This window comes from Phyllobates terribilis, unplaced genomic scaffold, assembly GCF_046119375.1.
Source record: "Phyllobates terribilis strain yellow unplaced genomic scaffold, ASM4611937v1 Scaffold_416__1_contigs__length_1633014, whole genome shotgun sequence".
NCBI classification, from domain to species: domain Eukaryota; kingdom Metazoa; phylum Chordata; class Amphibia; order Anura; family Dendrobatidae; genus Phyllobates; species Phyllobates terribilis.
Window position 1 is genome coordinate 1166030 of NW_027363176.1, and position 25264 is coordinate 1191293.

Consider the following 25264-nt stretch of genomic DNA (forward strand, 5'->3'; position numbering starts at 1 on the left):
AGAGACCTCCATAAGCAACAGTTTAACAGAATGCCACAGACTAATCAACCAAACTTTTTGGGTTGGGTTCTCTTTTATAGTCTGCAGGCATTAAATGAAAGAAGTCAGTGTTCCAGCAGAAGGAGACAACGTTTCAGAAAAGGCATTGTAGCAAACCAAAAAAGAAATTTTAAGCGCAGCAGAGTAACCAGCGCACATACCTGTTAGCTCAGGTGAGTTTAAAAGGCTGCTGTTGATAACAAGGGCATTTGCTAAATAGATGGTGTGTGTGCAACTGTGACACCCCAGGGGTCTGGTTGCCACAGTGATAGAGATATTACATCTGAGAGCAGGTGGGAGGTCCTTTGGTCAGGGATCCTGTGCATGCCACACCTCCTGCCCAGTCTTGGGAGGGGAAGGACTTCCCCTAGATAAACCTGGGGCTGAGGCAGGGTAGGGAGTTCTGTGAGGAGAAGACAGGGAGCAGAGCTGCTCTATGGGCTCTGCTCCACAGGCAGGCCCTGTCCTGGGGCCTGAGCCTGGAGTCAAGGAGTGAGAAAGAAGACAGAACAAGAGTAGAGAAGAGAAGCAGCATAGCAAGAAACATCAGGAGCTCTGTGGGGAGCAGTGTTACAACGAGTCAGGGGCTGGCAGCTACAGAGCTCGCCCTGACTGAGAAGATTTCTAACCGGACCCGGAGTCCGAGGCTGTGGGGACTAACTCCTACCCAGCAGCAGAAACCGTCCGGCAGAGGATTTCAGGTCCTCTGGCCCAGAAGCCCGAAGGCACGGTCACACGCGTGGGACCAGCACCGCCATCGTGGAGCGGAAGCCATTAGAAGGCCCCGAGTCACCGGCCATACGGGTGAGCACCACACGGTACACTCAGGGACGTGGGCTACTTATTCCCGCCTCTAGCAAGGTAGCCAGAAGAGTACAGTTAGTTGGGAAGGCCTACAACTCCGCCTGGCCAGGGGAGATCCCATCTGCTCAAGGACTGACCAGGCCCCTATCACTAGCAAGTACTCCGGGAGGGTCTATCTTTGTCACCAGTAAAGACCCTGAACTACACCGCACCGTCTCTGAGTGGTTCCTGCTACCCCCATCATCCACGTCGGCTGCCCTGAGGCCATACCCCTCCCGTTGGGGGTTATACCATCCACGCTGCACCATCCTTCCACCGGCCTCAGCGGTCTGCCCTGCAGCGGCAGCTCCATAGCTGCATTCAACGGGTGGCGTAGTCATCAACCATCTACTGCTAGTACATCGCCGCTCAGTTTGACTCCCTGGGCACGGACCGGGTCGCCGCCACGAGACTACAACCCTCAAGAGATCCGGCTCCGGGTAAGCTCCCGCGTGCGCAACGCAGCGCGACACAGGCCCAGGGGCGCGTCAACTTTGGCGTAGTCGGCAGGATTTCGTGCCCGCAACCACCGGGTACTGCGTGCCTGAAAAAGACTGTTCAAACTTACCAGTGGTGAAGATTCCCGCCATCTGTGAAGATTCCCGCCATCCGTGGAGTTTTCCCGCCATCCGGCGCCATCTTCTGCCTTCTTCCCGCCATCCGAGGAGTTTTCCCGCCATCCGGCGCCATCTTCTGCCTTCTTCCCGCCATCCGAGGAGTTTTCCCGCCATCCGGCGCCATCTTGGAGACGCCGCGCGGGAAGAAGAAGAAGAGGGGCGTGGACTTCGAAAGCACGCGAGAACTGAAGCCCCGCCTCACGTCCGGACGTTGCGCAAGGTCCTGGAAGGGAGGAAGAGCGACGCTGACGTCATCGGAGCGCGACGCCAGGTCCTCTACCCCGACGATTGACTGCGGAGCCGCGGCCTACGGAAGAGGATCTCCGGAAGGTAGGCCACGGTCCACTAGGGGGGAGGAGGACACCAGGAACGGACAGCAAGATGGCGGACCGGCAGCAGACTAAGCTGCCCAGCATCGGCAGTGCCCCAGTCGTCGCCGGCCCCGACCAGCGCCGGGAGAAGACGCGTGACGCAGGAGCGGTCGCGGGAGCAGGTAAGAGGAGTCTCCCTGTCCCGGACGCTGCCAGCGTCAGCCTGCTCCCGGGCCCCCTGGTGGAGCCGCCGATTCCGGGCGCTGCAGACACCGACCTGCTCCAGCCCCCGCAACAAGCCCTGCGGCCAAGCCCTCCAGCCCTGGGCACTACCACCACCAGCCCGCGCCCAGGCCCAAAGTTGCACCCTCTGACCCCGGGCGTCATCAGCGGCGACCCTCTCCATGCCTGGTCGCAAGGCCTGAACTCCCCAGGTGCAAAAGGACTGTACGCCCTCCACGTTCACCGGCTAACCGAGGAGGAGCTGCAGTATTACCAATACGAGGAAAGCCAAGAGGACCCGGACGGGTCTGAAGCCTACACACAAGAAGGAGCAGGAGGATGCCGTTACTGAAGTACGGTAAAGTGGAACTGTACATAGTTACCCGTAGGGGTACTTGTGTTGCTAATTAAAATATGGTCCCCGTTGGGACAAGTGTGAACTGTTCCCGTGTGTCCCCTATCCTTAACCAGGCTGAGGACTGTGAGCAGCCATCCCATCTCCCCACAGGCTGAGGACTGTGAGCAGCCAATCCTTATCCCCACTGGCCGAGGACTGAGAGCGGCCATATCTTGTAAATATTATGTGTTTCCAGTTATTTATAGGAGTCCTTGGTGGATTTACCGGGAATCCTTTGTACAGTTAGTGGAGCGTAACCCAGGATGGACTAAAAGACTGTTGAGGACTCGGGGTAGGACAGACCCCTACCTGGTTACGTCTCCCTGTTTTGGTGAAATGGACACCTTGCTTTCTTCAAAGACTGCACCCGGTTATGGACACGCCGTGACCAGCTTTATGCGTTTCCTTATTGTAATGTTATTGTTTATACTTTGTTATGTTACAAAAATATGTTTAGTCCCGGAGTACTAAATTTCACTAGGGGGGAATGTGACACCCCAGGGGTCTGGTTGCCACAGTGATAGAGATATTACGTCTGAGAGCAGGTGGGAGGTCCTTTGGTCAGGGATCCTGTGCATGCCACACCTCCTGCCCAGTCTTGGGAGGGGAAGGACTTCCCCTAGATAAACCTGGGGCTGAGGCAGGGTAGGGAGTTCTGTGAGGAGAAGACAGGGAGCAGAGCTGCTCTATGGGCTCTGCTCCACAGGCAGGCCCTGTCCTGGGGCCTGAGCCTGGAGTCAAGGAGTGAGAAAGAAGACAGAACAAGAGTAGAGAAGAGAAGCAGCATAGCAAGAAACATCAGGAGCTCTGTGGGGAGCAGTGTTACAACGAGTCAGGGGCTGGCAGCTACAGAGCTCGCCCTGACTGAGAAGATTTCTAACCGGACCCGGAGTCCGAGGCTGTGGGGACTAACTCCTACCCAGCAGCAGAAACCGTCCGGCAGAGGATTTCAGGTCCTCTGGCCCAGAAGCCCGAAGGCACGGTCACACGCGTGGGACCAGCACCGCCATCGTGGAGCGGAAGCCATTAGAAGGCCCCGAGTCACCGGCCATACGGGTGAGCACCACACGGTACACTCAGGGACGTGGGCTACTTATTCCCGCCTCTAGCAAGGTAGCCAGAAGAGTACAGTTAGTTGGGAAGGCCTACAACTCCGCCTGGCCAGGGGAGATCCCATCTGCTCAAGGACTGACCAGGCCCCTATCACTAGCAAGTACTCCGGGAGGGTCTATCTTTGTCACCAGTAAAGACCCTGAACTACACCGCACCGTCTCTGAGTGGTTCCTGCTACCCCCATCATCCACGTCGGCTGCCCTGAGGCCATACCCCTCCCGTTGGGGGTTATACCATCCACGCTGCACCATCCTTCCACCGGCCTCAGCGGTCTGCCCTGCAGCGGCAGCTCCATAGCTGCATTCAACGGGTGGCGTAGTCATCAACCATCTACTGCTAGTACATCGCCGCTCAGTTTGACTCCCTGGGCACGGACCGGGTCGCCGCCACGAGACTACAACCCTCAAGAGATCCGGCTCCGGGTAAGCTCCCGCGTGCGCAACGCAGCGCGACACAGGCCCAGGGGCGCGTCACAACAATATACTGAAAGGTCAATTATATTGTGCAGCTTATCTCACCACCTGTAGTTATTTAGGTGAAAGCTCCAAAATGCTTGCCTAATATGTCTGTTTATCCAAAAGGAAGTAAAAAGGGAGAGCTAGAAAGATAGCATTGCATCACATTACATGGCAATGCAATGCACAGTTGCTGAAGTTGAACCAAAATGAGCTTGTAATCTGGCTTCTGCAACTTTGAACATGAAAAATACAATGAGGAGAAGAAAAGCAAAGCCAAAGAGTCCATCCCAAAATCCGACAAACAAGCAAAATGAACAAAAAACATTGAATTCAATTCTTTCTGATTTTAGAAACTGCATTAAAGAAGGGGTGCACCGGTCCTGGAGATACTGCAATACCAGGTCAATGCGTGGAGTGGACAGAGCAAGCTCTTTTTCCATCTCCCTGTTCTAAAAATCCATTTAATATATGGTCCCCAGATAGGGGACGTATCAGATATTAAACTGATAAGAACAGATACTACACTTGATCTTAGCCAAAAGGCCGAGAAGCGATAACCAGAATTGGTTTCAAACTACGGAGCCACCCAAGGATCCTGAAAAGTCCATTTGTGGAGATGAGCTCCTGGACTCCCGTTAAGAAGACATGTTGTCAACCTCTAGATCCCTTACATGCCTGCACTTTTCGGCTTGCTGCTGCTGCAATCCACGCGTTTTAGATCTGCATAACTCCACCTCTTTAAACACAGCACCTTCACCCCCTGCTGTTCCCACCCGCCTCAACACCGTTGGAAGGGAGGAGAACCAATTAAGGCGGGGGGTGGGGTGGAACGAGCAGCTGTCTACCCTTAGCAGGAGGGCTCCTGATTACATACCTCTCCTGCTGCTGCTGCTGCTGGCTGTCCAGCAGCAGACTGAAGGTGGCTGCTGCTGTGCACAGGTATATAAAGGCTCAGAGCCTATTATGACACGCGCAGCCAGCGTTTCATTGCCACATTCCATCTACTGCAGGCAGGATACCTGGCTGGCTGAATGTCGCTGAGAAGCTCACAGAGACCGCCATAAGCAACAGTTTAACAGAATGCCACAGACTAATCAACCAAACTTTTTGGGTTGGGTTCTCTTTTATAGTCTGCAGGCATTAAATGAAAGAAGTCAGTGTTCCAGCAGAAGGAGACAACGTTTCAGAAAAGGCATTGTAGCAAACCAAAAAAGAAATTTTAAGCGCAGCAGAGTAACCAGCGCACATACCTGTTAGCTCAGGTGAGTTTAAAAGGCTGCTGTTGATAACAAGGGCATTTGCTAAATAGATGGTGTGTGTGCAACAATATACTGAAAGGTCAATTATATTGTGCAGCTTATCTCACCACCTGTAGTTATTTAGGTGAAAGCTCCAAAATGCTTGCCTAATATGTCTGTTTATCCAAAAGGAAGTAAAAAGGGAGAGCTAGAAAGATAGCATTGCATCACATTACATGGCAATGCAATGCACAGTTGCTGAAGTTGAACCAAAATGAGCTTGTAATCTGGCTTCTGCAACTTTGAACATGAAAAATCCAATGAGGAGAAGAAAAGCAAAGCCAAAGAGTCCATCCCAAAATCCGACAAACAAGCAAAATGAACAAAAAACATTGAATTCAATTCTTTCTGATTTTAGAAACTGCATTAAAGAAGGGGTGCACCGGTCCTGGAGATACTGCAATACCAGGTCAATGCGTGGAGTGGACAGAGCAAGCTCTTTTTCCATCTCCCTGTTCTAAAAATCCATTTAATATATGGTCCCCAGATAGGGGACGTATCAGATATTAAACTGATAAGAACAGATACTACACTTGATCTTAGCCAAAAGGCCGAGAAGCGATAACCAGAATTGGTTTCAAACTACGGAGCCACCCAAGGATCCTGAAAAGTCCATTTGTGGAGATGAGCTCCTGGACTCCCGTTAAGAAGACATGTTGTCAACCTCTAGATCCCTTACATGCCTGCACTTTTCGGCTTGCTGCTGCTGCAATCCACGCGTTTTAGATCTGCATAACTCCACCTCTTTAAACACAGCACCTTCACCCCCTGCTGTTCCCACCCGCCTCAACACCGTTGGAAGGGAGGAGAACCAATTAAGGCGGGGGGTGGGGTGGAACGAGCAGCTGTCTACCCTTAGCAGGAGGGCTCCTGATTACATACCTCTCCTGCTGCTGCTGCTGCTGGCTGTCCAGCAGCAGACTGAAGGTGGCTGCTGCTGTGCACAGGTATATAAAGGCTCAGAGCCTATTATGACACGCGCAGCCAGCGTTCCATTGCCACATTCCATCTACTGCAGGCAGGATACCTGGCTGGCTGAATGTCGCTGAGAAGCTCACAGAGACCGCCATAAGCAACAGTTTAACAGAATGCCACAGACTAATCAAACAAACTTTTTGGGTTGGGTTCTCTTTTATAGTCTGCAGGCATTAAATGAAAGAAGTCAGTGTTCCAGCAGAAGGAGACAACGTTTCAGAAAAGGCATTGTAGCAAACCAAAAAAGAAATTTTAAGCGCAGCAGAGTAACCAGCGCACATACCTGTTAGCTCAGGTGAGTTTAAAAGGCTGCTGTTGATAACAAGGGCATTTGCTAAATAGATGGTGTGTGTGCAACAATATACTGAAAGGTCAATTATATTGTGCAGCTTATCTCACCACCTGTAGTTATTTAGGTGAAAGCTCCAAAATGCTTGCCTAATATGTCTGTTTATCCAAAAGGAAGTAAAAAGGGAGAGCTAGAAAGATAGCATTGCATCACATTACATGGCAATGCAATGCACAGTTGCTGAAGTTGAACCAAAATGAGCTTGTAATCTGGCTTCTGCAACTTTGAACATGAAAAATCCAATGAGGAGAAGAAAAGCAAAGCCAAAGAGTCCATCCCAAAATCCGACAAACAAGCAAAATGAACAAAAAACATTGAATTCAATTCTTTCTGATTTTAGAAACTGCATTAAAGAAGGGGTGCACCGGTCCTGGAGATACTGCAATACCAGGTCAATGCGTGGAGTGGACAGAGCAAGCTCTTTTTCCATCTCCCTGTTCTAAAAATCCATTTAATATATGGTCCCCAGATAGGGGACGTATCAGATATTAAACTGATAAGAACAGATACTACACTTGATCTTAGCCAAAAGGCCGAGAAGCGATAACCAGAATTGGTTTCAAACTACGGAGCCACCCAAGGATCCTGAAAAGTCCATTTGTGGAGATGAGCTCCTGGACTCCCGTTAAGAAGACATGTTGTCAACCTCTAGATCCCTTACATGCCTGCACTTTTCGGCTTGCTGCTGCTGCAATCCACGCGTTTTAGATCTGCATAACTCCACCTCTTTAAACACAGCACCTTCACCCCCTGCTGTTCCCACCCGCCTCAACACCGTTGGAAGGGAGGAGAACCAATTAAGGCGGGGGGTGGGGTGGAACGAGCAGCTGTCTACCCTTAGCAGGAGGGCTCCTGATTACATACCTCTCCTGCTGCTGCTGCTGCTGGCTGTCCAGCAGCAGACTGAAGGTGGCTGCTGCTGTGCACAGGTATATAAAGGCTCAGAGCCTATTATGACACGCGCAGCCAGCGTTCCATTGCCACATTCCATCTACTGCAGGCAGGATACCTGGCTGGCTGAATGTCGCTGAGAAGCTCACAGAGACCGCCATAAGCAACAGTTTAACAGAATGCCACAGACTAATCAACCAAACTTTTTGGGTTGGGTTCTCTTTTATAGTCTGCAGGCATTAAATGAAAGAAGTCAGTGTTCCAGCAGAAGGAGACAACGTTTCAGAAAAGGCATTGTAGCAAACCAAAAAAGAAATTTTAAGCGCAGCAGAGTAACCAGCGCACATACCTGTTAGCTCAGGTGAGTTTAAAAGGCTGCTGTTGATAACAAGGGCATTTGCTAAATAGATGGTGTGTGTGCAACAATATACTGAAAGGTCAATTATATTGTGCAGCTTATCTCACCACCTGTAGTTATTTAGGTGAAAGCTCCAAAATGCTTGCCTAATATATCTGTTTATCCAAAAGGAAGTAAAAAGGGAGAGCTAGAAAGATAGCATTGCATCACATTACATGGCAATGCAATGCACAGTTGCTGAAGTTGAACCAAAATGAGCTTGTAATCTGGCTTCTGCAACTTTGAACATGAAAAATCCAATGAGGAGAAGAAAAGCAAAGCCAAAGAGTCCATCCCAAAATCCGACAAACAAGCAAAATGAACAAAAAACATTGAATTCAATTCTTTCTGATTTTAGAAACTGCATTAAAGAAGGGGTGCACCGGTCCTGGAGATACTGCAATACCAGGTCAATGCGTGGAGTGGACAGAGCAAGCTCTTTTTCCATCTCCCTGTTCTAAAAATCCATTTAATATATGGTCCCCAGATAGGGGACGTATCAGATATTAAACTGATAAGAACAGATACTACACTTGATCTTAGCCAAAAGGCCGAGAAGCGATAACCAGAATTGGTTTCAAACTACGGAGCCACCCAAGGATCCTGAAAAGTCCATTTGTGGAGATGAGCTCCTGGACTCCCGTTAAGAAGACATGTTGTCAACCTCTAGATCCCTTACATGCCTGCACTTTTCGGCTTGCTGCTGCTGCAATCCATGCGTTTTAGATCTGCATAACTCCACCTCTTTAAACACAGCACCTTCACCCCCTGCTGTTCCCACCCGCCTCAACACCGTTGGAAGGGAGGAGAACCAATTAAGGCGGGGGGTGGGGTGGAACGAGCAGCTGTCTACCCTTAGCAGGAGGGCTCCTGATTACATACCTCTCCTGCTGCTGCTGCTGCTGGCTGTCCAGCAGCAGACTGAAGGTGGCTGCTGCTGTGCACAGGTATATAAAGGCTCAGAGCCTATTATGACACGCGCAGCCAGCGTTCCATTGCCACATTCCATCTACTGCAGGCAGGATACCTGGCTGGCTGAATGTCGCTGAGAAGCTCACAGAGACCGCCATAAGCAACAGTTTAACAGAATGCCACAGACTAATCAACCAAACTTTTTGGGTTGGGTTCTCTTTTATAGTCTGCAGGCATTAAATGAAAGAAGTCAGTGTTCCAGCAGAAGGAGACAACGTTTCAGAAAAGGCATTGTAGCAAACCAAAAAAGAAATTTTAAGCGCAGCAGAGTAACCAGCGCACATACCTGTTAGCTCAGGTGAGTTTAAAAGGCTGCTGTTGATAACAAGGGCATTTGCTAAATAGATGGTGTGTGTGCAACAATATACTGAAAGGTCAATTATATTGTGCAGCTTATCTCACCACCTGTAGTTATTTAGGTGAAAGCTCCAAAATGCTTGCCTAATATGTCTGTTTATCCAAAAGGAAGTAAAAAGGGAGAGCTAGAAAGATAGCATTGCATCACATTACATGGCAATGCAATGCACAGTTGCTGAAGTTGAACCAAAATGAGCTTGTAATCTGGCTTCTGCAACTTTGAACATGAAAAATCCAATGAGGAGAAGAAAAGCAAAGCCAAAGAGTCCATCCCAAAATCCGACAAACAAGCAAAATGAACAAAAAACATTGAATTCAATTCTTTCTGATTTTAGAAACTGCATTAAAGAAGGGGTGCACCGGTCCTGGAGATACTGCAATACCAGGTCAATGCGTGGAGTGGACAGAGCAAGCTCTTTTTCCATCTCCCTGTTCTAAAAATCCATTTAATATATGGTCCCCAGATAGGGGACGTATCAGATATTAAACTGATAAGAACAGATACTACACTTGATCTTAGCCAAAAGGCCGAGAAGCGATAACCAGAATTGGTTTCAAACTACGGAGCCACCCAAGGATCCTGAAAAGTCCATTTGTGGAGATGAGCTCCTGGACTCCCGTTAAGAAGACATGTTGTCAACCTCTAGATCCCTTACATGCCTGCACTTTTCGGCTTGCTGCTGCTGCAATCCACGCGTTTTAGATCTGCATAACTCCACCTCTTTAAACACAGCACCTTCACCCCCTGCTGTTCCCACCCGCCTCAACACCGTTGGAAGGGAGGAGAACCAATTAAGGCGGGGGGTGGGGTGGAACGAGCAGCTGTCTACCCTTAGCAGGAGGGCTCCTGATTACATACCTCTCCTGCTGCTGCTGCTGCTGGCTGTCCAGCAGCAGACTGAAGGTGGCTGCTGCTGTGCACAGGTATATAAAGGCTCAGAGCCTATTATGACACGCGCAGCCAGCGTTCCATTGCCACATTCCATCTACTGCAGGCAGGATACCTGGCTGGCTGAATGTCGCTGAGAAGCTCACAGAGACCGCCATAAGCAACAGTTTAACAGAATGCCACAGACTAATCAACCAAACTTTATGGGTTGGGTTCTCTTTTATAGTCTGCAGGCATTAAATGAAAGAAGTCAGTGTTCCAGCAGAAGGAGACAACGTTTCAGAAAAGGCATTGTAGCAAACCAAAAAAGAAATTTTAAGCGCAGCAGAGTAACCAGCGCACATACCTGTTAGCTCAGGTGAGTTTAAAAGGCTGCTGTTGATAACAAGGGCATTTGCTAAATAGATGGTGTGTGTGCAACAATATACTGAAAGGTCAATTATATTGTGCAGCTTATCTCACCACCTGTAGTTATTTAGGTGAAAGCTCCAAAATGCTTGCCTAATATGTCTGTTTATCCAAAAGGAAGTAAAAAGGGAGAGCTAGAAAGATAGCATTGCATCACATTACATGGCAATGCAATGCACAGTTGCTGAAGTTGAACCAAAATGAGCTTGTAATCTGGCTTCTGCAACTTTGAACATGAAAAATCCAATGAGGAGAAGAAAAGCAAAGCCAAAGAGTCCATCCCAAAATCCGACAAACAAGCAAAATGAACAAAAAACATTGAATTCAATTCTTTCTGATTTTAGAAACTGCATTAAAGAAGGGGTGCACCGGTCCTGGAGATACTGCAATACCAGGTCAATGCGTGGAGTGGACAGAGCAAGCTCTTTTTCCATCTCCCTGTTCTAAAAATCCATTTAATATATGGTCCCCAGATAGGGGACGTATCAGATATTAAACTGATAAGAACAGATACTACACTTGATCTTAGCCAAAAGGCCGAGAAGCGATAACCAGAATTGGTTTCAAACTACGGAGCCACCCAAGGTTCCTGAAAAGTCCATTTGTGGAGATGAGCTCCTGGACTCCCGTTAAGAAGACATGTTGTCAACCTCTAGATCCCTTACATGCCTGCACTTTTCGGCTTGCTGCTGCTGCAATCCACGCGTTTTAGATCTGCATAACTCCACCTCTTTAAACACAGCACCTTCACCCCCTGCTGTTCCCACCCGCCTCAACACCGTTGGAAGGGAGGAGAACCAATTAAGGCGGGGGGTGGGGTGGAACGAGCAGCTGTCTACCCTTAGCAGGAGGGCTCCTGATTACATACCTCTCCTGCTGCTGCTGCTGCTGGCTGTCCAGCAGCAGACTGAAGGTGGCTGCTGCTGTGCACAGGTATATAAAGGCTCAGAGCCTATTATGACACGCGCAGCCAGCGTTCCATTGCCACATTCCATCTACTGCAGGCAGGATACCTGGCTGGCTGAATGTCGCTGAGAAGCTCACAGAGACCGCCATAAGCAACAGTTTAACAGAATGCCACAGACTAATCAACCAAACTTTTTGGGTTGGGTTCTCTTTTATAGTCTGCAGGCATTAAATGAAAGAAGTCAGTGTTCCAGCAGAAGGAGACAACGTTTCAGAAAAGGCATTGTAGCAAACCAAAAAAGAAATTTTAAGCGCAGCAGAGTAACCAGCGCACATACCTGTTAGCTCAGGTGAGTTTAAAAGGCTGCTGTTGATAACAAGGGCATTTGCTAAATAGATGGTGTGTGTGCAACAATATACTGAAAGGTCAATTATATTGTGCAGCTTATCTCACCACCTGTAGTTATTTAGGTGAAAGCTCCAAAATGCTTGCCTAATATGTCTGTTTATCCAAAAGGAAGTAAAAAGGGAGAGCTAGAAAGATAGCATTGCATCACATTACATGGCAATGCAATGCACAGTTGCTGAAGTTGAACCAAAATGAGCTTGTAATCTGGCTTCTGCAACTTTGAACATGAAAAATCCAATGAGGAGAAGAAAAGCAAAGCCAAAGAGTCCATCCCAAAATCCGACAAACAAGCAAAATGAACAAAAAACATTGAATTCAATTCTTTCTGATTTTAGAAACTGCATTAAAGAAGGGGTGCACCGGTCCTGGAGATACTGCAATACCAGGTCAATGCGTGGAGTGGACAGAGCAAGCTCTTTTTCCATCTCCCTGTTCTAAAAATCCATTTAATATATGGTCCCCAGATAGGGGACGTATCAGATATTAAACTGATAAGAACAGATACTACACTTGATCTTAGCCAAAAGGCCGAGAAGCGATAACCAGAATTGGTTTCAAACTACGGAGCCACCCAAGGATCCTGAAAAGTCCATTTGTGGAGATGAGCTCCTGGACTCCCGTTAAGAAGACATGTTGTCAACCTCTAGATCCCTTACATGCCTGCACTTTTCGGCTTGCTGCTGCTGCAATCCACGCGTTTTAGATCTGCATAACTCCACCTCTTTAAACACAGCACCTTCACCCCCTGCTGTTCCCACCCGCCTCAACACCGTTGGAAGGGAGGAGAACCAATTAAGGCGGGGGGTGGGGTGGAACGAGCAGCTGTCTACCCTTAGCAGGAGGGCTCCTGATTACATACCTCTCCTGCTGCTGCTGCTGCTGGCTGTCCAGCAGCAGACTGAAGGTGGCTGCTGCTGTGCACAGGTATATAAAGGCTCAGAGCCTATTATGACACGCGCAGCCAGCGTTCCATTGCCACATTCCATCTACTGCAGGCAGGATACCTGGCTGGCTGAATGTCGCTGAGAAGCTCACAGAGACCGCCATAAGCAACAGTTTAACAGAATGCCACAGACTAATCAACCAAACTTTTTGGGTTGGGTTCTCTTTTATAGTCTGCAGGCATTAAATGAAAGAAGTCAGTGTTCCAGCAGAAGGAGACAACGTTTCAGAAAAGGCATTTTAGCAAACCAAAAAAGAAATTTTAAGCGCAGCAGAGTAACCAGCGCACATACCTGTTAGCTCAGGTGAGTTTAAAAGGCTGCTGTTGATAACAAGGGCATTTGCTAAATAGATGGTGTGTGTGCAACAATATACTGAAAGGTCAATTATATTGTGCAGCTTATCTCACCACCTGTAGTTATTTAGGTGAAAGCTCCAAAATGCTTGCCTAATATGTCTGTTTGTCCAAAAGGAAGTAAAAAGGGAGAGCTAGAAAGATAGCATTGCATCACATTACATGGCAATGCAATGCACAGTTGCTGAAGTTGAACCAAAATGAGCTTGTAATCTGGCTTCTGCAACTTTGAACATGAAAAATCCAATGAGGAGAAGAAAAGCAAAGCCAAAGAGTCCATCCCAAAATCCGACAAACAAGCAAAATGAACAAAAAACATTGAATTCAATTCTTTCTGATTTTAGAAACTGCATTAAAGAAGGGGTGCACCGGTCCTGGAGATACTGCAATACCAGGTCAATGCGTGGAGTGGACAGAGCAAGCTCTTTTTCCATCTCCCTGTTCTAAAAATCCATTTAATATATGGTCCCCAGATAGGGGACGTATCAGATATTAAACTGATAAGAACAGATACTACACTTGATCTTAGCCAAAAGGCCGAGAAGCGATAACCAGAATTGGTTTCAAACTACGGAGCCACCCAAGGATCCTGAAAAGTCCATTTGTGGAGATGAGCTCCTGGACTCCCGTTAAGAAGACATGTTGTCAACCTCTAGATCCCTTACATGCCTGCACTTTTCGGCTTGCTGCTGCTGCAATCCACGCGTTTTAGATCTGCATAACTCCACCTCTTTAAACACAGCACCTTCACCCCCTGCTGTTCCCACCCGCCTCAACACCGTTGGAAGGGAGGAGAACCAATTAAGGCGGAGGGTGGGGTGGAACGAGCAGCTGTCTACCCTTAGCAGGAGGGCTCCTGATTACATACCTCTCCTGCTGCTGCTGCTGCTGGCTGTCCAGCAGCAGACTGAAGGTGGCTGCTGCTGTGCACAGGTATATAAAGGCTCAGAGCCTATTATGACACGCGCAGCCAGCGTTCCATTGCCACATTCCATCTACTGCAGGCAGGATACCTGGCTGGCTGAATGTCGCTGAGAAGCTCACAGAGACCGCCATAAGCAACAGTTTAACAGAATGCCACAGACTAATCAACCAAACTTTTTGGGTTGGGTTCTCTTTTATAGTCTGCAGGCATTAAATGAAAGAAGTCAGTGTTCCAGCAGAAGGAGACAACGTTTCAGAAAAGGCATTGTAGCAAACCAAAAAAGAAATTTTAAGCGCAGCAGAGTAACCAGCGCACATACCTGTTAGCTCAGGTGAGTTTAAAAGGCTGCTGTTGATAACAAGGGCATTTGCTAAATAGATGGTGTGTGTGCAACAATATACTGAAAGGTCAATTATATTGTGCAGCTTATCTCACCACCTGTAGTTATTTAGGTAAAAGCTCCAAAATGCTTGCCTAATATGTCTGTTTATCCAAAAGGAAGTAAAAAGGGAGAGCTAGAAAGATAGCATTGCATCACATTACATGGCAATGCAATGCACAGTTGCTGAAGTTGAACCAAAATGAGCTTGTAATCTGGCTTCTGCAACTTTGAACATGAAAAATCCAATGAGGAGAAGAAAAGCAAAGCCAAAGAGTCCATCCCAAAATCCGACAAACAAGCAAAATGAACAAAAAACATTGAATTCAATTCTTTCTGATTTTAGAAACTGCATTAAAGAAGGGGTGCACCGGTCCTGGAGATACTGCAATACCAGGTCAATGCGTGGAGTGGACAGAGCAAGCTCTTTTTCCATCTCCCTGTTCTAAAAATCCATTTAATATATGGTCCCCAGATAGGGGACGTATCAGATATTAAACTGATAAGAACAGATACTACACTTGATCTTAGCCAAAAGGCCGAGAAGCGATAACCAGAATTGGTTTCAAACTACGGAGCCACCCAAGGTTCCTGAAAAGTCCATTTGTGGAGATGAGCTCCTGGACTCCCGTTAAGAAGACATGTTGTCAACCTCTAGATCCCTTACATGCCTGCACTTTTCGGCTTGCTGCTGCTGCAATCCACGCGTTTTAGATCTGCATAACTCCACCTCTTTAAACACAGCACCTTCACCCCCTGCTGTTCCCACCCGCCTCAACACCGTTGGAAGGGAGGAGAACCAATTAAGGCGGGGGGTGGGGTGGAACGAGCAGCTGTCTACCCTTAGCAGGAGGGCTCCTGATTACATACCTCTCCTGCTGCTGCTGCTGCTGGCTGTCCAGCAGCAGACTGAAGGTGGCTGCTGCTGTGCACAGGTATATAAAGGCTCAGAGCCTATTATGACACGCGCAGCCAGCGTTCCATTGCCACATTCCATCTACTGCAGGCAGGATACCTGGCTGGCTGAATGTCGCTGAGAAGCTCACAGAGACCGCCATAAGCAACAGTTTAACAGAATGCCACAGACTAATCAACCAAACTTTTTGGGTTGGGTTCTCTTTTATAGTCTGCAGGCATTAAATGAAAGAAGTCAGTGTTCCAGCAGAAGGAGACAACGTTTCAGAAAAGGCATTGTAGCAAACCAAAAAAGAAATTTTAAGCGCAGCAGAGTAACCAGCGCACATACCTGTTAGCTCAGGTGAGTTTAAAAGGCTGCTGTTGATAACAAGGGCATTTGCTAAATAGATGGTGTGTGTGCAACAATATACTGAAAGGTCAATTATATTGTGCAACTTATCTCACCACCTGTAGTTATTTAGGTGAAAGCTCCAAAATGCTTGCCTAATATGTCTGTTTATCCAAAAGGAAGTAAAAAGGGAGAGCTAGAAAGATAGCATTGCATCACATTACATGGCAATGCAATGCACAGTTGCTGAAGTTGAACCAAAATGAGCTTGTAATCTGGCTTCTGCAACTTTGAACATGAAAAATCCAATGAGGAGAAGAAAAGCAAAGCCAAAGAGTCCATCCCAAAATCCGACAAACAAGCAAAATGAACAAAAAACATTGAATTCAATTCTTTCTGATTTTAGAAACTGCATTAAAGAAGGGGTGCACCGGTCCTGGAGATACTGCAATACCAGGTCAATGCGTGGAGTGGACAGAGCAAGCTCTTTTTCCATCTCCCTGTTCTAAAAATCCATTTAATATATGGTCCCCAGATAGGGGACGTATCAGATATTAAACTGATAAGAACAGATACTACACTTGATCTTAGCCAAAAGGCCGAGAAGCGATAACCAGAATTGGTTTCAAACTACGGAGCCACCCAAGGATCCTGAAAAGTCCATTTGTGGAGATGAGCTCCTGGACTCCCGTTAAGAAGACATGTTGTCAACCTCTAGATCCCTTACATGCCTGCACTTTTCGGCTTGCTGCTGCTGCAATCCACGCGTTTTAGATCTGCATAACTCCACCTCTTTAAACACAGCACCTTCACCCCCTGCTGTTCCCACCCGCCTCAACACCGTTGGAAGGGAGGAGAACCAATTAAGGCGGGGGGTGGGGTGGAACGAGCAGCTGTCTACCCTTAGCAGGAGGGCTCCTGATTACATACCTCTCCTGCTGCTGCTGCTGCTGGCTGTCCAGCAGCAGACTGAAGGTGGCTGCTGCTGTGCACAGGTATATAAAGGCTCAGAGCCTATTATGACACGCGCAGCCAGCGTTCCATTGCCACATTCCATCTACTGCAGGCAGGATACCTGGCTGGCTGAATGTCGCTGAGAAGCTCACAGAGACCGCCATAAGCAACAGTTTAACAGAATGCCACAGACTAATCAACCAAACTTTTTGGGTTGGGTTCTCTTTTATAGTCTGCAGGCATTAAATGAAAGAAGTCAGTGTTCCAGCAGAAGGAGACAACGTTTCAGAAAAGGCATTGTAGCAAACCAAAAAAGAAATTTTAAGCGCAGCAGAGTAACCAGCGCACATACCTGTTAGCTCAGGTGAGTTTAAAAGGCTGCTGTTGATAACAAGGGCATTTGCTAAATAGATGGTGTGTGTGCAACAATATACTGAAAGGTCAATTATATTGTGCAGCTTATCTCACCACCTGTAGTTATTTAGGTGAAAGCTCCAAAATGCTTGCCTAATATGTCTGTTTATCCAAAAGGAAGTAAAAAGGGAGAGCTAGAAAGATAGCATTGCATCACATTACATGGCAATGCAATGCACAGTTGCTGAAGTTGAACCAAAATGAGCTTGTAATCTGGCTTCTGCAACTTTGAACATGAAAAATCCAATGAGGAGAAGAAAAGCAAAGCCAAAGAGTCCATCCCAAAATCCGACAAACAAGCAAAATGAACAAAAAACATTGAATTCAATTCTTTCTGATTTTAGAAACTGCATTAAAGAAGGGGTGCACCGGTCCTGGAGATACTGCAATACCAGGTCAATGCGTGGAGTGGACAGAGCAAGCTCTTTTTCCATCTCCCTGTTCTAAAAATCCATTTAATATATGGTCCCCAGATAGGGGATGTATCAGATATTAAACTGATAAGAACAGATACTACACTTGATCTTAGCCAAAAGGCCGAGAAGCGATAACCAGAATTGGTTTCAAACTACGGAGCCACCCAAGGATCCTGAAAAGTCCATTTGTGGAGATGAGCTCCTGGACTCCCGTTAAGAAGACATGTTGTCAACCTCTAGATCCCTTACATGCCTGCACTTTTCGGCTTGCTGCTGCTGCAATCCACGCGTTTTAGATCTGCATAACTCCACCTCTTTAAACACAGCACCTTCACCCCCTGCTGTTCCCACCCGCCTCAACACCGTTGGAAGGGAGGAGAACCAATTAAGGCGGGGGGTGGGGTGGAACGAGCAGCTGTCTACCCTTAGCAGGAGGGCTCCTGATTACATACCTCTCCTGCTGCTGCTGCTGCTGGCTGTCCAGCAGCAGACTGAAGGTGGCTGCTGCTGTGCACAGGTATATAAAGGCTCAGAGCCTATTATGACACGCGCAGCCAGCGTTCCATTGCCACATTCCATCTACTGCAGGCAGGATACCTGGCTGGCTGAATGTCGCTGAGAAGCTCACAGAGACCGCCATAAGCAACAGTTTAACAGAATGCCACAGACTAATCAACCAAACTTTTTGGGTTGGGTTCTCTTTTATAGTCTGCAGGCATTAAATGAAAGAAGTCAGTGTTCCAGCAGAAGGAGACAACGTTTCAGAAAAGGCATTGTAGCAAACCAAAAAAGAAATTTTAAGCGCAGCAGAGTAACCAGCGCACATACCTGTTAGCTCAGGTGAGTTTAAAAGGCTGCTGTTGATAACAAGGGCATTTGCTAAATAGATGGTGTGTGTGCAACAATATACTGAAAGGTCAATTATATTGTGCAGCTTATCTCACCACCTGTAGTTATTTAGGTGAAAGCTCCAAAATGCTTGCCTAATATGTCTGTTTATCCAAAAGGAAGTAAAAGGGGAGAGCTAGAAAGATAGCATTGCATCACATTACATGGCAATGCAATGCACAGTTGCTGAAGTTGAACCAAAATGAGCTTGTAATCTGGCTTCTGCAACTTTGAACATGAAAAATCCAATGAGGAGAAGAAAAGCAAAGCCAAAGAGTCCATCCCAAAATCCGACAAACAAGCAAAATGAACAAAAAACATTGAATTCAATACTTTCTGATTTTAGAAACTGCATTAAAGAAGGGGTGCACCGGTCCTGGAGATACTGCAATACCAGGTCAATGCGTGGAGTGGACAGAGCAAGCTCTTTTTCCATCTCCCTGTTCTAAAAATCCATTTAATATATGGTCCCCAGATAGGGGACGTATCAGATATTAAACTGATAAGAACAGATTTTTTTTTTTATTTGGCTATCCCCTGCAGAGGGATAAAACCGTTTATTAAAATTTTAACAAATTACAAGCATAATTACACAAATACCAAACGTTAAAAGACAAATGAAATTTACAAAACAAAAAAATACAAAGATTTTAAATAATTAGGTTCCATTGGTGAACAAGCCATTTTTTGGAAATATGTATATTCTTCTTTTTGTCAATTAAATAATAAGTATACATTTCACATAAACATAAACTTAAAACATCATTCACTGATAAAACATCTTGTTTAAAAATAGCAATGTTGCGCGCTTTCCAGAGAGATGACTTGGCGCAGTTCACTGTCTTCCAAGCCATTGTGTACTGGTCCATTGTGGGGCATTCCATAAGTCCGTATAGCACAGTTTTATATGTAAAGTCCTTGAGGTCTGCCACCCTTTCCAGTAGGGGGAGCAGTCTTCTCCAGAAATCCTTTGCAAAATTACATGTCCATAATAGATGTTCCACCGTTTCCTCGTCTTGGCATCCGGCTCTTGGGCAGATGGCAGACCTCACAAATCCTCTTCTGTATTGGAATGCCCGGCAAGGAAGACAGCGGTGCATGCAACTCCAAGCCAGATCTCTCTGTTCATTAAAAAGATAAAAAACGTTAATCATTTTCCAGATAGACATAGATTTGTCATCATCATATCTGTCAACATTACATATTTCCTCACTTTTACGTATTTCTTTAATTAGTTTCTTACTATTTCTTAATTCCTCTATTTTCTTAGTCCCTAAATTAAAATCGGACACTATTTTCCTTAAAATCTCATAATGCGTCGACAAATTAAAAGCATGGGGCACAGATATATTAACTTCATACCATCCAAACTTTCTCATAAAAAATCCTGTATTAAAACGCATAAAAAAGGACCAATAGTGATTCTTAAAAAGGGCATTAAAACAGTAAACGAACAGATGGATTAAAAGAAACCTATTAAAATCTGGAAAATCTTTACCACCTTTTACTTTTGATTTCATCACGATTTCTCTTTTCAGCTTTTCCATTTTTGAGTTCCAAAAGAAGGTAAAACAGGTTTTGGTTATCTTTTTTAAAACATTAACAGGCGGGGGGAAAACCATGCTAAGATACAATAAAAGAGGTAAAATCACCATCTTTAAAACCAATACTTTACCCTCCATTGTAAGTCTCCTCATGTTCCACATACATATTTTCGTATTTACTTTCTGTGTAACTGTTTCCCAACTATTATAACCATCATTATTTTCAGTGAATGATATACCTAAAATGGAAATGGATTCGGAGACATTAATTGGTACATCACGTAAAATCATCCCCCCAACACTTAAAATGTTACACTTATTAAAATTGATTTTAAAACCAGAAGCTAGGCAAAAGGATTGCACTTGATGGAGAGTGGCCGTAAGTGATGGTGCATCTGTACACAAGACCGCCACGTCATCCATGTAGCCTACAACCTTGGCCTCCAAACCACCGCTTCCAGGCAGAGGGACACCGCATATCTGTTTATTTTGGCGTATTGCACATAACATTGGTTCCAGTGCACAGATAAACAGTAGGGGGGACAGAGGGCATCCCTGTTTCACCCCTGACCGTAAAAATACCTCTTGTGTCTTAAAACCATTCACTAAAATCTTACTTGTACAATCCTTGTAAAATGCTTTAAGCGATAGTAAAAACCCTTCTGGTATGCCCATTTTCTCTAAAACTTTAAAAAGATAAAAGTGTGAGACACGGTCAAATGCTTTTTCAAAATCAATAGATAAAATCGCCATTTTCCCCTTTCTGTCTTTCACATCCTCAATACAGTCTTTCACTAAATTCAGATTGTCCCATATACTGCGCCCCGGCACCCCACACACTTGATTAGAATGAATAACTTTGCTGATGACTTCTTTTAGACGATTTGCACAAATTTTAGCCATTATTTTATAGTCACAATTTAAAAGTGTTATTGGTCTCCAGTTTTCTAATTTTGATTTATCGCCTTTTTTGTATAGGAGGGAGACTTCACCTTTCTTCCAGGAATTTAATAAAACCTTATTATTAAAAACCTCAGTAAACAAATAAAACAAATCATCTTTTAAAATATCATAAAAACATACATAAAATTCTATTGGGATGCCATCAGGACCAGGGACCTTTCCAGTTTTAAAACTTTTAATAGTTTTTAACACTTCTTGTTCCGTTAAAACTTGGGATAAAAACTCTTGGGATGCGGGATCTAAAACAGCTGTTAGTCCTTGCAGCGAATCATCCATTAATTTATTATCTATATTTTTTCCATTAAAAAGATTAGAAAAAAAACCCTCAACTTTACCCAGCATATTTTTTATATTATTCTCACCATCTATATGGTCAATTATCACTTTTTCTTTTTTATTTTTCCTAAAAAAATATCTGGAACACTTTTCATTTTCTTCTATATGTTGTACTCTAGAACGAAAAATTATCTCTTTTCCTTTTTGTTCTAGCCATTTTGAAATCTCTTCTTTTAAGTTTGAAATATCAACTTGTACATCTATCCCATTGTCTCTGAGCTTAAACAATGTTTGTAGGCGGGTATTTAAAATTCTATATTCTTCATATTTTTCTTTGGCTCTACATATACTCTTTTTAATAAAAAAGTCTTTTATTTTTACTTTCATTCTATCCCACCATACACTCATAGTCTCATTTGTTTTTTTCCCTTTTCTACATTTCCTATAAAACTCAATAAAATCTGATAAAATCTGCGGGTCGGTTAAAAGGGATACGTTCATTTTCCAGCTTTTCTTACCACATTTTTTGTTGTCATTTACTTTTATGGTAAAGGATAAAAGTTTATGGTCTGAAAATATATTAGTTAAAACTTCACATTTGGCAGGTATTGTTTTATCTGAACCAAAAATAAAATCAATCCTAGAGCTACAATTAGCATTGCTCCAAGTGAAACCGGCGTCCTCTGGGCTATCACTATGACACTCTTTATATATGTCTATCAATTTAGCATCTTTGACTATATCATGTAGCATACCTGAGGTTTTATCGTAGTTCCTGCTTACAGAGCTGGAGCGCCGGTTTTCACCTTTTAAAACACAATTAAAATCCCCTGCTAAGATAAAAGGTTCAGAGTTATTAATAAATAATGGTAAAAGATCAAGCATTTCGGCTCTTTCATTTTTCTCTGTTGATCCATAAAAATTTAAAAACTGCCATCTAATACCATCAATAAAAGCTTTCACTAATAAAATACGACCTGGTAAAATTTCCTGAATAAAATCAATTAAAACGTTCCCTTTAAAAAGTATGGCTACACCCGCTGATCCTGCAGCATTCGATCCGGACCAGACAGATGGCCCACACTTCCACTCATCTTTATATTTTTGATATGACATTTCATGTGGGATATTACATTCTTGCAGAAAAAATACAGATGCAGTAAAACACGTAAAAAAATTAAAAAGAGCAGTTCTTCTCGTGTTAGATTTTATGCCTCTCACGTTGAGGGAAATACCTTTGAGTTCAGCCATCATTAGAAAATGTAGAAATTTTACTTAGGTAACTAAGAGCAACGGATTTACCTGTCCGATGAACCTGATCAGACCACTGGGCTTGCGCCTCCCTCCTCATCTGATAGTATCGTCACGAGAGTCTCCGTGGAGGAGGAAAGATTACCACATTTATATAAACCCGACGCTACACTGGCATAGCTCGGAGGGCTGGCTGGCAGAACCCGCTGGGTCTCCATTGGCTGGCCATGCAGTTCCTCATCAGGTGGGTCTCCGAGGGGATCCGCCGCCCCTGTTTGACCTGTAGAAGGTCGTCCTATAGGAGGAGGTTGCGCACAAGGCAGAGCCTCTGACTCTTCAGAGGCAGCAAGATCCCGGTCCCCACCTGTAGCAGCGGAGACCGAAACCCCTGAGGGTCCAGCGTCCACGTCCCCTTCAGGAGAAGTGTCCATCTGTTCACCTCCTGCTGCCTCCTCCGAACCACCCTTTTTCTTTTTCTTAGGACCCACCTTTATCCACTCAGCGCCCTCAGCACTAGGAGACCCAGACTGGGCATGGGCTTCTGTGTCGGCCTTTTGCCGGTCCCTTTTGACCTTACCAGTAGTGCCCTTCTGCTCCTTCTCAGCCCTCCTTTTGGACTCCCGCAGGTCCTGCAGCCAGGTTTTGGGATTTGGTATTTTACCTGTCATAGACTCTGGAGACACTTCACTATTTGGTACGCCCTTATTGTCTCCAGAGGCTCCAGGTTGTTGTTCCTCCTCCTGAGGGGTGGTCTGATCTTTTGGTCCTTGGTCGGACGTCTTGGACTTCCCATTTTGCTCATCTTCCCGAAATCTGTGAGGGCAAGAAAAATAAAAGTGACCTGGAGTCTGGCAAAAACTGCATTTCTTTTCCTTAGGGCATTCTTTTGTCTCATGTTCTTCACTAGCACAATTTCTACATGATACATGACAGTTTTCTTTTGAATGACCATAGCGCCCACAATTTCTGCAATATACTGGCATCCCAGAAAAGAAGAAATCCCCATTTGTTTGCCCAATTTTGAAACGGGCAGGGGGGAGCCGTATACCACCTGATGTATTTGGATCTCTTGTACACTTCACAAGGAATTTCCACTTAGATGTCCATATGTTATATTCGTTTAATATCTTCCCAATACATTTAACACTTTTAAAATAAATTGCTAGAAATGACATTACTTCTGGAGCAGAAACAAAGGGCGAAAATATTTTTACAATAACCAGTCTTACCTCATCCAGGACGTGCTCAACAATTTGTATCCCTTTCAAAACAGGACTATTTTCAACTTTTTTTAACTTTTCTAGTACATCTCTAAAAATACCTTCTCCGGTGAATGTGATGTCATAGTCACCTCTTCTGGGATAATCCTGGATGGAGAGAATTTCATTCCTTTGTACGCCAAGAAGGTTCCTGAGCACGTCCTGGACTACATACCCTAATTTCCTCATATCCGAGCCACCCGCCGTGAAGTGAACTCGGATAGAGTTTTTTAGCCTCGCATAAAGAGGCACGAGGTTAGGGTCAACCTCCATGGAAAAACGCAACAAGGTTGCAAATTGCAGCCGCTTGCAATCTGCGCTCCCAGTGTTCTTGCAACGAAAAACACCTGGAAGCTGGGGGATCGCAACTCGTTACCCTGGGACTAAGCCCTCTCCCTAATAGCAGCAAGCAGGTTAAGTCCACCAAAGTGGACGATCCTGCCAGGCCAAGGAGAGGGGTACCCGAGTGCCCTTCAACCACAATCTCCTGCAATAAAGCACTTGATCTTAGCCAAAAGGCCGAGAAGCGATAACCAGAATTGGTTTCAAACTACGGAGCCACCCAAGGATCCTGAAAAGTCCATTTGTGGAGATGAGCTCCTGGACTCCCGTTAAGAAGACATGTTGTCAACCTCTAGATCCCTTACATGCCTGCACTTTTCGGCTTGCTGCTGCTGCAATCCACGCGTTTTAGATCTGCATAACTCCACCTCTTTAAACACAGCACCTTCACCCCCTGCTGTTCCCACCCGCCTCAACACCGTTGGAAGGGAGGAGAACCAATTAAGGCGGGGGGTGGGGTGGAACGAGCAGCTGTCTACCCTTAGCAGGAGGGCTCCTGATTACATACCTCTCCTGCTGCTGCTGCTGCTGGCTGTCCAGCAGCAGACTGAAGGTGGCTGCTGCTGTGCACAGGTATATAAAGGCTCAGAGCCTATTATGACACGCGCAGCCAGCGTTCCATTGCCACATTCCATCTACTGCAGGCAGGATACCTGGCTGGCTGAATGTCGCTGAGAAGCTCACAGAGACCGCCATAAGCAACAGTTTAACAGAATGCCACAGACTAATCAACCAAACTTTTTGGGTTGGGTTCTCTTTTATAGTCTGCAGGCATTAAATGAAAGAAGTCAGTGTTCCAGCAGAAGGAGACAACGTTTCAGAAAAGGCATTGTAGCAAACCAAAAAAGAAATTTTAAGCGCAGCAGAGTAACCAGCGCACATACCTGTTAGCTCAGGTGAGTTTAAAAGGCTGCTGTTGATAACAAGGGCATTTGCTAAATAGATGGTGTGTGTGCAACAATATACTGAAAGGTCAATTATATTGTGCAGCTTATCTCACCACCTGTAGTTATTTAGGTGAAAGCTCCAAAATGCTTGCCTAATATGTCTGTTTATCCAAAAGGAAGTAAAAAGGGAGAGCTAGAAAGATAGCATTGCATCACATTACATGGCAATGCAATGCACAGTTGCTGAAGTTGAACCAAAATGAGCTTGTAATCTGGCTTCTGCAACTTTGAACATGAAAAATCCAATGAGGAGAAGAAAAGCAAAGCCAAAGAGTCCATCCCAAAATCCGACAAACAAGCAAAATGAACAAA

The 25264-nt window shown here is 45.5% G+C and overlaps 12 non-coding genes across 12 annotated transcripts; all 12 read right to left on the bottom strand.

Annotated features, from left to right (window-relative positions):
• Positions 1-4364: 4364 nt before the first annotated feature.
• Positions 4365-4555, bottom strand: LOC141227728 (U2 spliceosomal RNA). The gene has a single exon (XR_012294710.1). It is a non-coding gene; the product is annotated as a U2 spliceosomal RNA (small nuclear RNA).
• A 1115-nt stretch (positions 4556-5670) lies between these two features.
• LOC141227729 (U2 spliceosomal RNA) lies at positions 5671-5861 on the bottom strand. Its single transcript, XR_012294711.1, has one exon. It is a non-coding gene; the product is annotated as a U2 spliceosomal RNA (small nuclear RNA).
• A 1115-nt stretch (positions 5862-6976) lies between these two features.
• LOC141227730 (U2 spliceosomal RNA) lies at positions 6977-7167 on the bottom strand. Its single transcript, XR_012294712.1, has one exon. It is a non-coding gene; the product is annotated as a U2 spliceosomal RNA (small nuclear RNA).
• Positions 7168-8282: 1115 nt separating this feature from the next.
• Positions 8283-8473, bottom strand: LOC141227731 (U2 spliceosomal RNA). Its single transcript, XR_012294713.1, has one exon. It is a non-coding gene; the product is annotated as a U2 spliceosomal RNA (small nuclear RNA).
• A 1115-nt stretch (positions 8474-9588) lies between these two features.
• On the bottom strand, positions 9589-9779 carry LOC141227732 (U2 spliceosomal RNA). The gene has a single exon (XR_012294714.1). It is a non-coding gene; the product is annotated as a U2 spliceosomal RNA (small nuclear RNA).
• A 1115-nt stretch (positions 9780-10894) lies between these two features.
• LOC141227733 (U2 spliceosomal RNA) lies at positions 10895-11085 on the bottom strand. Its single transcript, XR_012294715.1, has one exon. It is a non-coding gene; the product is annotated as a U2 spliceosomal RNA (small nuclear RNA).
• Positions 11086-12200: 1115 nt separating this feature from the next.
• Positions 12201-12391, bottom strand: LOC141227734 (U2 spliceosomal RNA). The gene has a single exon (XR_012294716.1). It is a non-coding gene; the product is annotated as a U2 spliceosomal RNA (small nuclear RNA).
• Positions 12392-13506: 1115 nt separating this feature from the next.
• Positions 13507-13697, bottom strand: LOC141227735 (U2 spliceosomal RNA). Its single transcript, XR_012294717.1, has one exon. It is a non-coding gene; the product is annotated as a U2 spliceosomal RNA (small nuclear RNA).
• Positions 13698-14812: 1115 nt separating this feature from the next.
• On the bottom strand, positions 14813-15003 carry LOC141227737 (U2 spliceosomal RNA). The gene has a single exon (XR_012294719.1). It is a non-coding gene; the product is annotated as a U2 spliceosomal RNA (small nuclear RNA).
• Positions 15004-16118: 1115 nt separating this feature from the next.
• Positions 16119-16309, bottom strand: LOC141227738 (U2 spliceosomal RNA). The gene has a single exon (XR_012294720.1). It is a non-coding gene; the product is annotated as a U2 spliceosomal RNA (small nuclear RNA).
• A 1115-nt stretch (positions 16310-17424) lies between these two features.
• LOC141226997 (U2 spliceosomal RNA) lies at positions 17425-17615 on the bottom strand. Its single transcript, XR_012294110.1, has one exon. It is a non-coding gene; the product is annotated as a U2 spliceosomal RNA (small nuclear RNA).
• Positions 17616-18730: 1115 nt separating this feature from the next.
• On the bottom strand, positions 18731-18919 carry LOC141227173 (U2 spliceosomal RNA). Its single transcript, XR_012294271.1, has one exon. It is a non-coding gene; the product is annotated as a U2 spliceosomal RNA (small nuclear RNA).
• Positions 18920-25264: the final 6345 nt, after the last annotated feature.